A 15,983-nucleotide genomic window follows, 5' to 3' on the forward strand; every position below is an offset into this window, starting at 1 on the left:
GAGGGAGGGAAGAAGGAAGGAAAGAAGAAAAGAGAGAGAGAGAGAGAGGAAAGGGAGGGAAGGGAGGGAGGCAAGAAGGAAGGAAGGAAGGAAGGAGGAAGGAAGGAAGGAAGGAAGGAAGGAAGGAAGGAAGGAAGGATAGAAAGAAAGAAAGAAAGAAAGAAAGAAAGAAAGAAAGAGAGGAGGGGAGGGAGGGAGGGAGGAAGAAAGAAAAGAAAGAGAGAGAGAGAGAAAAGGAAGGGAAGGGAAGGGAGGGAGGGAGGAAGAAAGAAAAGAAAGGGAGAGAGAGAGAGAAAAGGAAGGGAAGGGAAGGGAAGGGAAGGGAAGGGAAGGGAAGGGAAGGGAAGGGAGGGAGGGAGGGAGGAAGGAAAGAAAGAAAGAAAAAAAGAAAGAAAGAAAGAAAGAAAGAAAGAAAGAAAGAGGAGGGGAGGAGAGGGAGGGAAGAAGGAAGGAAGGAAGAAAAGAAAGAGAGAGAGAGAGGAAAGGGAAGGGAGGGAAGGGAGGGAGGCAAGAAGGGAGGAAGGAAGGAAGGAAAGATAGAAAGAAAGAAAGAAAGAAAGAAAGAAAGAAAGAAAGAAAGGAAGGAAGGAAGGAAGGGGAGGGAGGAAGAAAGAAAGAAAAGAAAGAGAGAGAGAAAAGGAAGGGAAGGGAAGGGAAGGGAGGGAAGGGAGGGAGGGAGGGAGGGAGGGAGGGAGGGAAGAAAGAAAGAAAGAAAGAAAGAAAGGAAGGAAGGAAGGAAGGAAGGAAGGAAGGAAGGAAGGAAGGGGAGGGAGGAAGAAAGAAAGAAAAGAAAGAGAGAGAGAGAAAAGGAAGGGAAGGGAAGGGAGGGAAGGAAGGGAAGGGAGGGAGGGAGGGAGGAAAGAAAGAAAGGAAGGAAGGAAGGAAGGAAGGAAGAGAGAGAATGAAAGAGCCAATCTGAAGCGTAAGCCCAAGCTGAGCCTGCTACTGCTGCTATTCCTTAGACTCTAAAAGGTTATAGCAAATAATATGATGGGATAGATTTTCCCCGTAATGTGAAGAAAATTGCTTTTTACCAACTATCTGGCAGTTCCAAAGCAATTACACTTTTGGGGAGAGCTGAGAAGGCGAGAGAGAATACCTGAGTGCTGTGCATATATAGATATATATTTGGCCTGTTGTTGTTAATGTGGAAACCAAGTAATAGCAGAAAAATGCCTCTAAAAGCAGCAATTTCAGGTATCAGACATGCGAGTATTAAATATTTACTTCTTGCAAAAGAGACGGCTTGTGCCGGGAACCGGACAGTATTGCTAAACAGTTTTATTGGCAACGGGATCCCGTTAGCATCTCTGACCTGGCCAAGGTGGGCCGTCATCATCCAGGTTGGACTTCTCCAGTGGCATTTGACTCTCCTTCCCACCCCATTGTCCTCTCGCTCTGAAGCCCTCTGGATTAACTTTGGCACTGGTCTTCTTCCGACACATACAAAGCGATTTGTTGCTTGTTGTAGCAGTGGCTTGGTGGAATTGAGCAGTGGCTTTCTACAAACCAAGTCTACCGTAGAACAGGCCACAGCAAGCTTGGTTCGTACAAAATTGGAGCCATGATTTCGTGGCTTAGAAGCCAGAGTGCCAGGACAGCAGCCTCTGGAACAAGGCATAATAATACCCATCCATTGAAGGTGTGATTGTGTCACAATGTCACCATGCTCCATACAAGTTCATTGGTCAAGTCAATTGGAGGAGGGTGTCATCATCCATCGTCCTTTGCCATCCCATGGACACCCATGTTTCTTGACGTACGCATCACACACCAGTGTAGAGGTCCTTGACTTCTGAGGTTGATGAATACAGTACATTTGGCAGGTTCTCTTGACAAAATGGTTGCCATCTTGCAGACAATACCTAGTCAACAGACATCTCCTCACCATCTCTTCTGGCCCTTGGATGTTCTGCAGCACCTCAACATCCTTCTCTCTTTTCTTGAAGATCAGTGTGGACACTTCTCTAAATCAAAGGACTGGGTTTCTGAAGGTATCATTCCCCGTTCAGAATATGCCTCTGAGCTCCAGGTAGATCTCGGAGGCATGGTTAGAAATACCCAACTATCCTTTCTTCTTCTTCATTGTGATGGAGAAGTTGAGCTTGGCCTTTCATTGATGACCTGGAGAGGAACGTATCCTGAAGAAGAGGCAGGACCAAGACATCAAGAAAATTATTTTGGCATCCCTTCCCTTGGCAACTGATTACAGGGACAGGAACTGAGCAGGTCCATGGATCTTTCCTTGTGTGGCCTTCAACATTTCCTTTTCTAACTCCAGCGAAAAATGTTTGGAAGATTTCACAAGCCATCCCAGATGTTCACAGCAGCCCAATAAAGCCCTATGGACTCGGCTTACACAAACCATCAATAAAACATGGCTTATAAACAATGATATGGGTTCCATCCACAGCACAGAGAAGCACACTGTCTTTCTTCGTCTGTCCCTTCAGCCTCGGTCGATGGGTTGACTTGCTTTCATTACCAAAGACTCATCTGCATTCTGGATTCCTGACGGACACGGCCAAAGGAGTTCGATCGATTTTGCTGCTAATATCAACCTGGGCATCCCGTTTATCAGCTCCAAAGCCTTTTCCAAGAATCTGTGCTACCTCGTTTCTCAAGACGGTGCTGGGGGAGGGGGGTAAAGGAAAAGCCAACCCCGACTTGTGAAGGATCCTCTTTTAAAACAATCATTGTCCTGCTATTATTATTGACACTTGCAAAGTGAAATTGAAGCATGAAGTAGATTTGTGCCCTACATAATGACCTTTATTAGACAAGCTATTTAGGGAAAAACAAAAGGCAGCCAAGCCAAGAACCCGTAGAGGCGACGCTGAAAATCCATCACAAGGCAACAAGGAGAACTGACACTAATCACCCCCATTTCTTCCCACCGGCTAGGGACCTTCGTGTGCCCCTCTTAACCACGCCAGGATAAATGGGATTAATTTTATTGATCGGCAAAAGTTACATTGCAGAGACAAAACAATCAGATGAGTTCCACGCTCCTAGGAACCGAGAGAGGGGGCTCCATTTTTCCTTCGGGGTGGAAAGGGAGAAGACCAAGTCGCTTCCGTAAAGAGACTCATCAAAGGTTTCAGGGAGAGCAGTCACTCAATTTAGAGATCTGATTAATTGATTGTTTATTTATTTATTTATTTATTTATTTATTTATTTATTTATTTATTACGTTGGTATGGTTGCCCATCTCGTGGAGATGTCCCTTCAGGTCTCCTCTTTCAAATGTTGGACTTTGGGGCCTTGTGTGTCTTCGGGATGAATTCCTTGGACATCTGCTGCAATTTTTGGTACGCAATTCACAGCAGCTGCCTTCAAGGCCTTTCATCAAAGTGTTGGCCTGGTTTGGAATTTGGACCTCGATTTATGCACAATGAGCAGCAGTCCTTGGCTTGACATGCATCATTCCTCATGACTGAAGTTGTCCAATTCATGGGTTTTCTGTTGTTATCTGCATCTTGGCTTTTCCTCTTGAGCATCTCACTAGCCTCTCTCCCCTCTTCCAAACCTCTTTCTGCCTTTGTATCCTGCAGCTAAAGTCTCCAACCTACATGCCTTTGCTGTGTCTTCTCATCCCCTACTTCTCCCACCGGTCTCACCATTAGAATTAACAGAATAACGGAATAGCAGAATAACAGAATAATGGAATAACAGAATAACAGAATAGCAGAATAGCAGAATAGCTGAATAGCAGAATAGCAGAATAACAGAATAACGGAATAACGGAATAACGGAATAACGGAATAACAGAATAACAGAATAACAGAATAACAGAAAAAGAGAATAAGAATAAGAGAATAACAAAATAACAGTTGGAAGGGACCTTGGAGGTCTTCTATTTTGACCCCCTGTTCAAGTAGCAGACCCTATATCAGTGATGGCTAGCCTTTTTCTCTTCATTCTATTCTATTCTATTCTATTCTATTCTATTCTATTCTATTCTATTCTATTCTATTCTATTCTATTCTGCCAAAAAGAGTAAAAAGTCAATGCTTTTCTTTTTCTTTCCCCCTACTTTTTCTTCTTCCCCTTTTCCTCGCCTATTTACCCATCGTTTTCTGGATTTTACATGTCCATAAACTAATAAAAATACCTTCTCTGATGTGTGTTTTCCTTCCCCCTTCAGGACAGCTGTTATTAGAGAATCGTTTATCCAACCGATTTTATCCGTTGTCGAGCAAAAATTCGACACTGTATATTATTCATCCTTTAGAAAAGGTTTATCTGCCCGGCAATCATTTGTAACCGTGAATCATACAGCGTGACGGATGAGAGAAAGAGACAGCAGAAAGCAAGCGTTGTACAAGATCAAAGTTAGAGAACAAAAACACCGCATTCTCCATCTCACTTTTTCAGGTCTCGGTGTAAGATCTTTTCAGACCTTTGAAACGTCGGCTTTCAACCGAATGAGCGCAACAAAGGTGAGTTGCCTGTGACCAGGTCAGAAATGAGAGCTTACAGCCCATATCATATGAATGTGAAACTGCTTTGGAGGTCATGAAAAGAAAGAACAGAACACGGCACAGTTTAAACCTGGAAATAAAAGAGGAATTAAACCAACTACAGGGATAATTCAGAACTTGGACAGAAAGCCGTTGACACGGACACTGGATTGGATTCAGTTTAGGGACGTGAAACTGAAAAAGAGACTTTGAAGTAGATGTTGGCGCCTCCAACAGGTTGGTGCCTCCTGAACAAAACTTCAGCTTTTCCTCAGCTCACACAGTAGCTACACAATCCCAGGAAAAGTGGGTTTGAGAACAATCAACCGGTGGAGCAGAAGTTGCCTTTGGAAGTTGTGGGAGCTTCACCCCTGGAAGCTTTCAAGGAGAGACTGGATGGCCATTTGCCTGAAATGGTATAGGGTCTCCTGCTTGGGCGGCGTTGGGTGGGACTAGATGACCTACAAGGTCCCTTCCAACTCTGTTAATCTGTTACGTCTGTTACAAATGGCCATAGGTTCCTTTTTTTCCAGGGCCATTTTAACTTCGAATGGTCACTAAACGAAAGGTTGTAAGGCAAGGACTACCTGTATCTATCCATCACCCATCCCAATTTACAGGGATAGAATTTACGAGTTGTGAAAATGGACTTTTAGCTCCATAGCTTTGCCTGATAAACCTTTGGCTTTGCCTGCTGACTAGGAAAAATTAACAAAAAGGGAAATATTTGGCAACCTGAACATCACAAAATGATGAATTCTGAGATTCGGCTTCTCTATTTCTCCCATGCCTCCTCTGTGGAAGGGGAGAAATACTCAGTTGCCAGTTTCCTAAGCTTGTTTTGGAGGACATCTAAGAGATCTCCCAGGAGAACGAGGCAATCGTTGAGGAAGCATTTATTTTCCCTTGTAAAACAGGAAGAGTCTCGTGTCAAGCCAGCTCTAAAAATGAGCCCGTTCCCAGGAGGGAGAAGAAAAAGTCCAGAAAAGGTCACACACATGAATGTATCAGCGAGTTTAACTTAGACAAATTTTGCATTCCAAGGTGGCATCCATTGCACGAAGAAGGTACTTTCCAGTGAAGTTATGATCCAAAAGGTCTTCAGCGTTTTGCTTCTTGAGAAGAAGGAAACCGGACAAAAGGGATTCAGGAGCAGACAGTTTGAAGCTCTTTAGATCTAACTTATTTCCACACAATCACTGATATTCATTTTTCCACCATTCTTTGGAGAACAACTTGGAAAAATCTCAGTTGTACCATGGGATGAAGCCCCCAGCATAGATCCTCCTTCATTGGAAGGAATGACGGTCCTGCTTCTTGCCGCCTGGCCCAGGTTTCACCACCTGGTTCAGAAATAACTTCATGTTCCAACTCTTCCCATATCAGAAAAACATCAAGAGAAAGCCATTTTTTAAAATTATCTGGACTTTAGAGGGAGATCTTCTTGATGCGACATCAGATTTCAGTTGCAATCAGAAGCAAGATTTGTGGGTCCTTGGTGTCTCCTTGGTGCTCTCTGAGCTTGGTTGTTTTCTTGCAGATGTTTCATTACCCAGCAAAGGGTAATACCAGACCAACAATCAATCAGGAAACAATAATCCCAATCAAGGAACTACCAACTCAAACAATCAATCAGGAAACAACAGCCCAATCAAAGAGCTACCAAGAAGAAGAAAAAAACACTCCCACCAACAATAATCGGGCAAGCCACTGTAAATAAACAGAGAACCAACTCCACTCCCTTCTAGAACTGATGACATTACCTGGCTGGGTAATGAAATGTCTGCAATCATGGGACTATCATGGAGAACATCAAGGAGCCCAGAATTCAACCCTGAAATACGAATATGCTCTTCTTATCAGAAGCAAGATTTATGAAAAGGCAATCGACTGTAAACATGATCTGCTTGGAAGCACGTCTCACAAAATTCCTGTAGGAAGTTAGCACCCACCCCTTTCCTAGAAGAATGAAATATTTTAGGAAATATTAAAAAGGCAGAATATATTTCCCTGCATGAGAAATGGAGAAACTTGTTTTAAAGACAAAGCAGCTCCCACCTTCTTGCGCCCCCCCCCCACCCTTTGTCAATGCGCCAGAGGCGGAAACTCAATCTTTGTCAATGGACCATCATCTGCAACACAATAGGACCCATCTAGCAACAGAAACTAACACAATGGGACCTATCTAGCAGCAGAAACTCACCACATGGCACCTGGGAAGATTACATCAACCAGCAAGGCTAGCTAAGACCCCCACCCCCTGGGAGTCTGACAACCAATCAGGATACTCTTCCTGTGCTCCAGGAAGTTCAAAGCACAGAGAGTACATAAAACCAAGACACGCTCAGCATCTCTGCCCTTTTCTGTTCAGGAACTCAAACCATGTGATCCTGTCCACCATTAAATCATCTTTCCAAGCAGTCTCCATGTTTCCAGTATCTTTTTCCCCACTTGGAGCTGAACCCAGAAGGAGATTTCTTCCTACATTCCATAAGGTTTCTTCATTCATAGGTTTGGGCATGACCAACCCTTGGCATTCCTGAAGTCTCTTTGATTCAAAGAGAAGAAAAGCTGGAGTTAACCAGCAAGAAACGAAAACCATCTCTTGCACTGCGCTATTTGTGTTCAGCCCCGTTCCCAGATTCTAATTTGGAAACTCTAAAATTACATTTTGGAACGGGGAGAGGTGCCATTCGTTGCCCTTTTGGGGAGGCTTATTTTATCACAGCTGCAAAATGTTGGTGCGCACGGGCACACGTGCTCTCTGATTCAGGCAATGAACAAACAAGGAATGTGGCCGATCCAGGCTGGAATGCAGATGGAAGGGGAAGGTGGTTTAAAAATTGTTTGTACCAGGGGTTTTGCTCCGTTGATCACACCAGGTTGTGCAAATTTATCCCGGGGCTAGCTCAATTTTTTTTTTTTTTTTTTTTTGCACTCTAGGGATAACGAGACACAAGTCTATTCCCTTCTCATCACCACAAGGGTGGAATCTCCTCACAATGGACCTCTTGATAGCACCCCCAATATGCCAGGGCTTCCAAAATCTTGATTTATCCTGGATTCATTTCTCCCGATAAATATATTTTACTCTCCTTGGTAGTGGTGGTGCAAAATTACTCCATTCATTTCCATGACACTGTGCTGAGCTAGCCTCTTGCTCTTTTTATCCATAACTTCTATTTTTCTGCTATCATTTATTCTCCCTGTCATTGGTTCCCATTTCTCTGATGCTGTTTTTATATCGCATCTGATGGTTTACAGTCTCACCTGTTTATCGGCTGAGCTGTCCATCCGTCTTGACGTCCAGGTTTTGTGGGGTGCCAAGATTAATTCCTTCTACTCCAGCTCTATCCATCTTGTGGGACCCCCTCCATTAGAATCATGTATCCAAGGTTAAATGTAACCCTAGAAACTTGGTCCTCCTTTGCTTTGGGATTTAACCGAAGACTGAGATGCCCAAAGGGCTGTAGATCAAGAAATGGTCTGGTGGCTCAGCAGACTGATAGCATTGTGATTAACACCAGCTGTCTGCAATTACTGTAAGTTCGAATCTCACCAGGCTCAAGATTGACTCAGCCTTCCATCCTTTCTAAGGTAGGTAAATTGAGGACCCAGTTTGTGGGGGCAATAAACTGACTTTGTATAAATATACAAAAGGATGAAGGCTATTGCTTAAGGCATTGTAAGCCGCCCTGAGTCTCCGGAGAAGGGCGGCATATAAATCAAATTAAAAAAAAATAAAAATAAAAAATAAATGGTTATAAAGTGAACATGAGAACATATATGTAAGGAGGACCGGAGATCAAGAAATCAAAAGGACAAGGATTTCAGCTTTCAACGAGATTTCAGCTGCTTTCGTTTGCCATCCGAGCCTTCAGCTATTAACAAATCATTTCCTACTGAAAAATACGAAGGTGGCATCAAAAACGGTGACATTAAAACAAACAGAAAGCAATTCCCTAAGACCTTCCAGCTGGTTTCACGCATGCATTAAACCACGGTTTGATTGACCTAGAAGTGGCTAGTACACACACCAAGCCAAAACAAATCACATGAGGTTAGCCACAACGAGAGAATGCCAGTCACTGCCAGCGCGTTTGCAGCAGGCATCCTCAAATAACAATAATAATAATAAAAAAAAAGCTGATACAGGATTGCCATATGGAATATTAAACCGCAGTTCAGCAGGAGGTACAGCTGCCGCTTGAACAAATTATTAGTAGCAGTAGCAGCATATCCCACTATATATTTTAATCAGATCACTGGTGCAAAAATTCCTCTGTTCACCCAGCATCTGTTTGGTGAAATAGTCCCTTGTCAGTAAGGCATGTATATCACCGATAGAAGGGAATACTTGGAGATTCATTATCCATTACCCCTTGTCATTACCCACCAGTAGCACTGATGGTGTTACCTAGTTGGGTAATGAAACATCTGCAAGAAAACCACCAAGCCCAGAGACCACCAAGGGCCCCACAGACTTCCTCTTCCTCTTCCTCTTCCTCCTCCTCCTCCTCCTCTTTCTCCTCTCTGTCAACCCAACTGCCTTCTAGCACTGATGATATTACCTTGTTGGGTAATGAAACATCTGCAAGAAAATCACCAAGCTCAGAGACCACCAAAGGCCCCATATTCTTCCTCCTCCTCTTCTTCCTCTTCCTCCTCCCCTTCTCCTCCTCCTCCTCCTTCCTGTCAACCCAACTGCCTTCCAAAACTGATGGGTAATGAAACATTTGCAAGAAAACCACCAAGCTCAGAGACCACCAAGGGCCCCACAGACTTTATCCTCCTCTTCCTCCTCCCCATCTCTTCCTCCCCACCTCCAACCCCCCCCCTCCTTTCTAACACTGATGATGTTACCTTGTTGGGTAATGAGACACCTGCAAGGAAACCACCAAGCTCAGAGACCACCAAGGGCCTCACGTATCTTACTCTGACCCGACTTGTCGCAATTTTTTCCCAAGAATATTTCTTATCAATGTGCCTATTTCCACATCGGTTCTCTTACAAACACAAGATCAGAAAACATTGCCTCTCAAAGCGCACATCTCCAAAGCATTTATTTCATCCTAATATATCCAGGCTTCTGAAGCACGAAGGTGGTTTTATTTTTAACAACAACAACAACTTCAACGCACCTTACAAAATTCATAGGAATACATCACACCAAGGAGACTGGAGTTTGTTCAAACTGTATCACAGATTTTTTAAAAAATCCTCAAATATCCGTGCCTGGGATCACCTCCCTAGGTAGATCAACAGGGGAGAAAGATACCTGGAGATCCTGGAACACCAGCTGTGACCCGGAGGGAAAATGTAGCACCCTTCCTTCCTCTTTTAAAAGTAGGTCCCCATCACGATTAGTGGGTTTTCTTCAGACTTACACAGCATCAGTTGCTGAATGTTGTGAACCTTTGGGAGCCACACACATCCTTCCTTAACAGAATAGAAGAGTATTTTTTTTTTCAACTTGGGGTGATTTTAAGATGGGGTGGACTTCAACTCCCACAATTTCCCAGCTGGTCAGATGGATGGACTTCAATTCCCAGAATTCCCCAGTCTGCATGCTTGAGATATGTGGATTTCAACTCGCAGAATTTCCCCAGCCAGGCATGGGAGAATTTCGCAAGTTCAAGTCCACACATCTGAAAGTTGCCCAGAAGAATGGAGCAGAAAGACTATGATTTGCATCTTCACATATATTTGGAAATCCATCCCAACCCATCAATTGGACACCCTGGTTAGAAGTCCTGGAATAAGAAACAGAAAAACGAAGAAATGGGTTTTGCCTCGCTCAGCGCACATGTTTTGCCCGTCCCGTCGCAACAAAAAGAAACCCACTTAGCTTTCGGATGCATTTCCATCTGGGATTCCCAGCTATTCATTCATACATGGAATTTCCAAGTTCTGTTTCTGATCCATCGCAGAGACCAGCTAGCTGAGCAAGGCACCGCAGGGACTGGGTGGAGAAACAGATGTTCCCTGCCCATCAACCGCCTGCTCAGAACCGAGCTGGAAGGCACTTTGGGAATTTTTGTGTTTCTAACGGCAGAGTTCCAAATCGGGAGATAAAATTGCATCCGTCCTCTGCCCAGACAGCTGGACCCAAAACAGCTTCAAGCTAGTTGGGTATAGTCGTTAAGATGTTGACCCAGAAACTGAGTTCTAGTCCGGTCTTAGTCAGGGGAGACATCTGGCTGATTTTGAGCCAATCACCAGGAGACTGTGAGTTCAATAAATCGCGGGCTGGCAGGTGTCGCCCATTGGCTGTTGTGACGCCTATTTTGAGTGACAGGGAGCCGCAGCCGAGGGGTGAAAGAGCCACATGTGGCTCCAGAGCCGCAGGTTGCTGATTCCTGGTCTAAGCCCAGCGGCTAACCAAGTTCAGACCCGGTTAGTACCAAGGTAACAGGATACAACCGTAAGCCACTTCCATAATGTGTCCAAGAAAACTCAGTGGCTGGATCCATTGAACTCATCCATAAGCCAGCTGAACATGAAGGAGATTTTACAGTTTATGAAAAATCAGTGGAAAAACCACAGCCGCTGCACGGGAGAAGGTTTATTCTCAGAAAAGAGGGCAGGGATTAAAATCCATCCCACCCCAAGGAGCTCATCGGTTGGAGGTGGCAACTGTTGGTTGGAGGACAAGCCGCATAAAAGATGGATGACTTCGTTTTTATTTCTCCTGATGCTGTCTGACACTTGACTTTTAAATAGCCACCTTCCTCCAACACTCCAAAACAAATGAGAAAATCAAAGCAGTTGGCTGGCCATTTGCGCTGGCCCAGACGGAGACCTCCACCAAAGGGCGGAGGGAGAATCCAAGAGCAAAGCGCTAAAACTATCGTTTCGCGGCAATGAAATGCGCCTACGGGAAAAAAAGTAGCAGTGTCAACGTTTATTTTTTATTTTTTAAAGGAATGACACCAGGAAAATCCAGCAAGGAGCCTCGGGAAAGGGAAAGCTGGTTCTCTGCCGGTTAATGAACCACGCAAGCTACACAAACTTTGCCAGCCTCGGTGCAATCCAGAAAATAGCCCCACCTATAAAGGTAGACTCTTCGTTTTCTGGAAGCTCTCCTTCTCATTCCAGCCAAATCCAGACCTATTTTGGTCTGGGGTACGTTCTTTAGAGATTCATCCTGGATATCATCTGTTTCCGCTCCTTCCCTCAGGATGGTGCTATGGGGCATTTGTATGCCAAAACAACTAGACACACGTGCCATCCCTCTGCTGAATTTAATTCGTTAATTCACCTGAATTATTATTTATCCTTATCTTCTTTACTTCCCTGTTCATTGGTAATATTATTATTCTGTTGCTTTGCATGTATGCTGAGCACTTCTCTGCTAGAGACGAATTTCCTTGTGTGTCTAATCACACTTGACTAAATAAAATATTCCATTCAGTTCAGGTTTTTTGATTTTCCCCGAGCGTCTCTTATCTCTTTCTTAACCAAACCTATATCAAAGCACACCCAAAAAGCTGGGTCCCATTTTTTCTATCCAGAGCTGATTCTGTTAGGATCCACCCCTTGCCCACTCCCCAAGTACCGATAATCCTTGACTTATGACCATTTTATTTAATGATGGTTCAAAGTCACAATCGCACTGACCAAAAATTGATTTTACCATCGGTTCTCGCACTTACGACCGTCATAGACTTCCTCAAGGTCACGTGATCTAAATTTAGATGCTTGGCAACTGGCATGCACCCGTGTTTCCCCGAAAATAAAACCGGGTCTTATATTAATTTTTGCTCCAAAAGACGCATTAGGGCTTATTTTCCGGTTAGGTCTTATTGTCAGGGAAATACGGTACTCAATGCATCCGTCTGGCTGACGATCTTAACTGGGGCTTATTTTGGGGGTAGGGCTTATATTACAAGCTTTCTAAAAAAAATCATGCTAGGACTTATTTTCCGATTGGGTCTTATTTTCGGGGAAAACCAGCAGTTATGACAGTTGTAGCATCCCAAGGTCACGTGATCTCCATCGATGGCTTTCCCACCCAGCTTCCAACCAGCTAAGTCAATGGGGGGGAAGGGAGGGGGAAGGGGAGGGAAATCTGATTCACTGAACGACCACAGGGATTTGCTAAATAACCACTACAAGACAGTTTGTAAAATTGGGCATGACTCACTTAACAACCGCCTCACTTAGCATCAGAAGTTCCATTCTTTGAAGGTGATCATGAGTCACCTATTTCTCATTTTCCAATGATTCTCCCATTGGGCGTTTGAGAAGGTATTTATGCATGCTCAGAGTAAGCCTGATCACCAACTTTGCACCATTTTGACAAGGTAACATTAGGGCAAAGGAGGATAGGAAGAATTCCTCAATCGCTACAGTTTCTGGTTAGCACTGATGGTGTTACTTAGCTGGGTCATGAAACGTCTGCAAGAAAATCACCAAGCTCAGAGACCAACAAGGGCCCCACAGACGACCTCCTCCTCTCCCTTCCAGCACTAATGATGTTACCTAGTTGGGTAATGAAATGTCTGCAAAAAAAACCCAACCAAGCTCAGAGAGCATCAAGGACTCCACAATCCACATTCTTTCTCCTCCTCCTCCTCCTCCTCCTCCTCCTAGCACTGATGCCATTAGCTAGCTGGGTCATGAAATGTCTGCCAGAAAACAACCAAGCTCAGAGAGCACCAAGGATCCCTCCGGTTCCTGATTAATTCTCTGACTTTTCTTGAACTCACAGCCCAGCAACTTCCCCCTGCTCTTTAAACGACCCTTTTTGTACACCTGGCAGGCAAGCTAGAAATATGTTGTTGTTTTTTTTATTATTATTATTAAATAACATATGACCTGGTTTACCCACCTCCTTTCTCTCCTCTCCGGACCCCCTCTTGCATTTCTAAGACTGCCCACCAGCAGCAGCAGCAGAATCGGGGGAAAGAAAATCCCATCCCTAATAATGGAATCAAATCCTTGCCTCGAAGAGGCTCCCTGTCTCACCTGCTCCAGGAATACATTATCCAGGTGATCAAAAGCACATCCTGCTTTTTTTTTTTTTTTTTAAATCTCAATAAATACACACAGCTGCGACACACATACACACACACACACACAGCTGTACACAATCCGGGCAGGTAGCATTTTGCTAGCCAAGCAGGTGCAGAACCTTTTGCAAAGAAGCTCTTTTTTCTTACTCCCTCCTCGCCCAAAATCCTTGGGGGGGGGGGGAGCGGTTCCCTTAAAACGCAGGCAAACTCATGTCTGAAACGGGTCAAATCCCGATTTCTCCTTCGGGCGAACAAAGAGAAGCGGATTCGATCCAGAAGCCAGGCGGTATTTTTGACTTTTGCTTCCTCCAAACCCGTTCCTGCGGGGGAGGGGGGAGGGAGGGGTCAAAATCGCCTCTCCCCCCCCCTCTTCCACCATCCCCCCCTCCCCCTCCTTCCTCTTGCCTCCTTGCTCGGCTCAGCGCCGGACCCCTCGCGTGCAAAGACCGCCAACCGCACCTGCGAACCTCGGCTGTCGGGTTAACCTTGGCTCGTCGCGCGGTGCTCAAACCTTTCCGGGCAGCCTCTCTAACCCGCGGCGTCTCGTGTGAACGCGGCCAGAGTGTGAGCTTGCTAATCACACTTTTCCCCGCAGGAAAGCGGGGGGGGGGGGAAGAGAAAGCGCGCGGGGTGGGGGGCGAGGGTTGAAAGGCGAAAGAAAGCGTGAGAAAGCGAGCAGGCGAGAGGAGGAAAAGCCTTCCTCGCCCACCGATAACCCCCCCCTCCTCAAATATCGCCTTCGTAAGGAAGTCTTAGGAATAACAAGAGCCCCGAAAACCCCACTGTCAAAAAAAACAAGAGTGTTCCTGAGCATACCCCGAGCGCCTTCCCCATTTGGAAGGGAGGCAAACCTTCCAGATTAGGGCATTGAGGGGAGGGGGACACGCCAAGAACCAGCCCCCCTCTCCCGGACTGCTACACCAGCCTCCCAGCCCGGCCAAGACGCCCTCCGGATTGAGACTCATCCTCCGCGTCCCACCGGCCCCCCTACCCCCCACCCCTTAAAAAATCTTGCCTTCGTAAGGAACTCTTAGGAAAAACAACAGCCGCGACCCCATTGTCCAAAAAGGCAAGAGGGTTCCGGGGCATACCCCGAGTGCCTTCCCCGTTTGGAAGGGGGGGCAAGCCTTCCAGATTAGGGCATGGGGGGGATACCTCCAAAACCGACCTCCCCTTCCCGGTTGACCCCTTCCCATCCCGGGCAAGGTGCCCTCCGGAGCGAGACTCACCCTCCGCGTCCCAGCGACACCCCCTCCCCTTTAAAAAATCTCGCCTTCGTAGGGAAGTCAGGAAAAAAACAAAAGCCACGACCCCAAAAGCCAAGAGTGTTCCGGGGCATACCCCGAGCGCCTTCCCCAGTTGAAAGGGGGAGGGAGACACCCCCGAAACCGAGCCCCCTTTTCGGGCTGAACCCCCTCGCCTTCCAGCCCCCCCCCCCCCCACTCCCCATCCCGGCCAAGGTGCCCTCCGGAGCGAGACTCACCCTCCGCGTCCTGCCCGGCCCGGGAGCCAGAGGCCGGCGGCGCATCCAATCTCGCGACCCGGCATCCAATCCCGCCGCTGCTCCGGGAAAGAATCCCCGCCGGCCGGCCGGCCAGCCCGCTCGCCCGCCCCGGCGTCCAGCGGCGCTCAGTCCCGCGGGCGGCGAGCGAGAAGAAGCGGCGGCGGCGGCGGCGGCTGGGAAGGAGCGCGCATTCTCCCGGCGCCTGCCCGCCTCGCCTGCCTGCCTGCCTCGCCTGGCTGCGGCGGCGGCGGCGCCCGAGAGATGCGCGGGGCGGCGGAGGCGGCTGCCGCGCTTCCCCTCCGCTCCTCCTCCTCCTCCTCCTCCTGCCGCCAGCCCAGCCCGCGTCTGGCCGCTCCTCGGGGCTTCCCGGGCGGCCGCGCCAGGCAGAGGCGCGCCAGCTGCGGATGACATCAGCCGGGAGGGAGGCCCGAGCCGGGCTGGGCTGCACCGGCTCCCCCCGCGGCGGGAGGGGCAGGACAGGAGGAGGAGGAGGAGGAAGGTTTCCCAGCCCATCTCCCCCCCCCCCCCAGCCGAGGACTGGACAGCTCCAACTTCCCCCAGCACCGCTCGGTCCTTTGAAGTGGCCCCCTCCCTCCAAGCAGATTGGGGAGGGGGAGGAAGAGTGATGGGTTCCTTGAAACTCATCCTTGGACTTGGCCAAGAGAAAAACCCTGGAAGACTTGAACCTGGGACTACTCGCTCCTCGGGGCTTCTCCTTGGCAGAAGTTTCTTTTCTAGAACTCCCTCCCTCCCTTCTCTCCTTTCTTTCTTTCTTTCTTTCTTTCTTTCTTTCTTTCTTTCTTTCTTTCTTTCTTTCTTTCTTTCTTTCTTTCTTTCTTCCCTTCCTTCCTTCCTCCCTCCCTCCCTTCTCTTCTTCTTTCCTTCCTTCCTTGCCTCCCTCCTTCTCCTTCCCATCTCCTTCCTTCCTGCCTGCCTGCCTCCCTCCTTCCTTTCCCTCCCTCCCTTCCTCTCCCTCTCTTTCTCTCTATTCCTTCCTTC

General features: G+C 47.0%; 1 protein-coding gene across 6 annotated transcripts in view; it reads right to left on the minus strand.

Moving 5' to 3' along the window:
- The window catches only part of LINGO1 (leucine rich repeat and Ig domain containing 1), a 308,187-nt gene extending 292,787 nt beyond the window's left edge, over positions 1-15,400 (minus strand). For 2 of the 6 annotated variants that reach the window (XM_087878156.1, XM_087878154.1), the window contains exon 1: positions 14,964-15,331. The gene's annotated coding sequence lies outside the window, so the exon portion shown is untranslated. Of the gene's footprint in view, positions 1-13,939; positions 14,082-14,963 lie in introns of those variants that run through there. The other 4 variants (XM_087878155.1, XM_087878153.1, XM_034409467.3 and 1 more) reach the window with 4 other exon arrangements.
- Positions 15,401-15,983: the final 583 nt, after the last annotated feature.

This window comes from Pantherophis guttatus, chromosome 13 (genome assembly GCF_059756535.1).
Source record: "Pantherophis guttatus breed Tessera chromosome 13, ASM5975653v1, whole genome shotgun sequence".
Classification (NCBI taxonomy): domain Eukaryota; kingdom Metazoa; phylum Chordata; class Lepidosauria; order Squamata; family Colubridae; genus Pantherophis; species Pantherophis guttatus.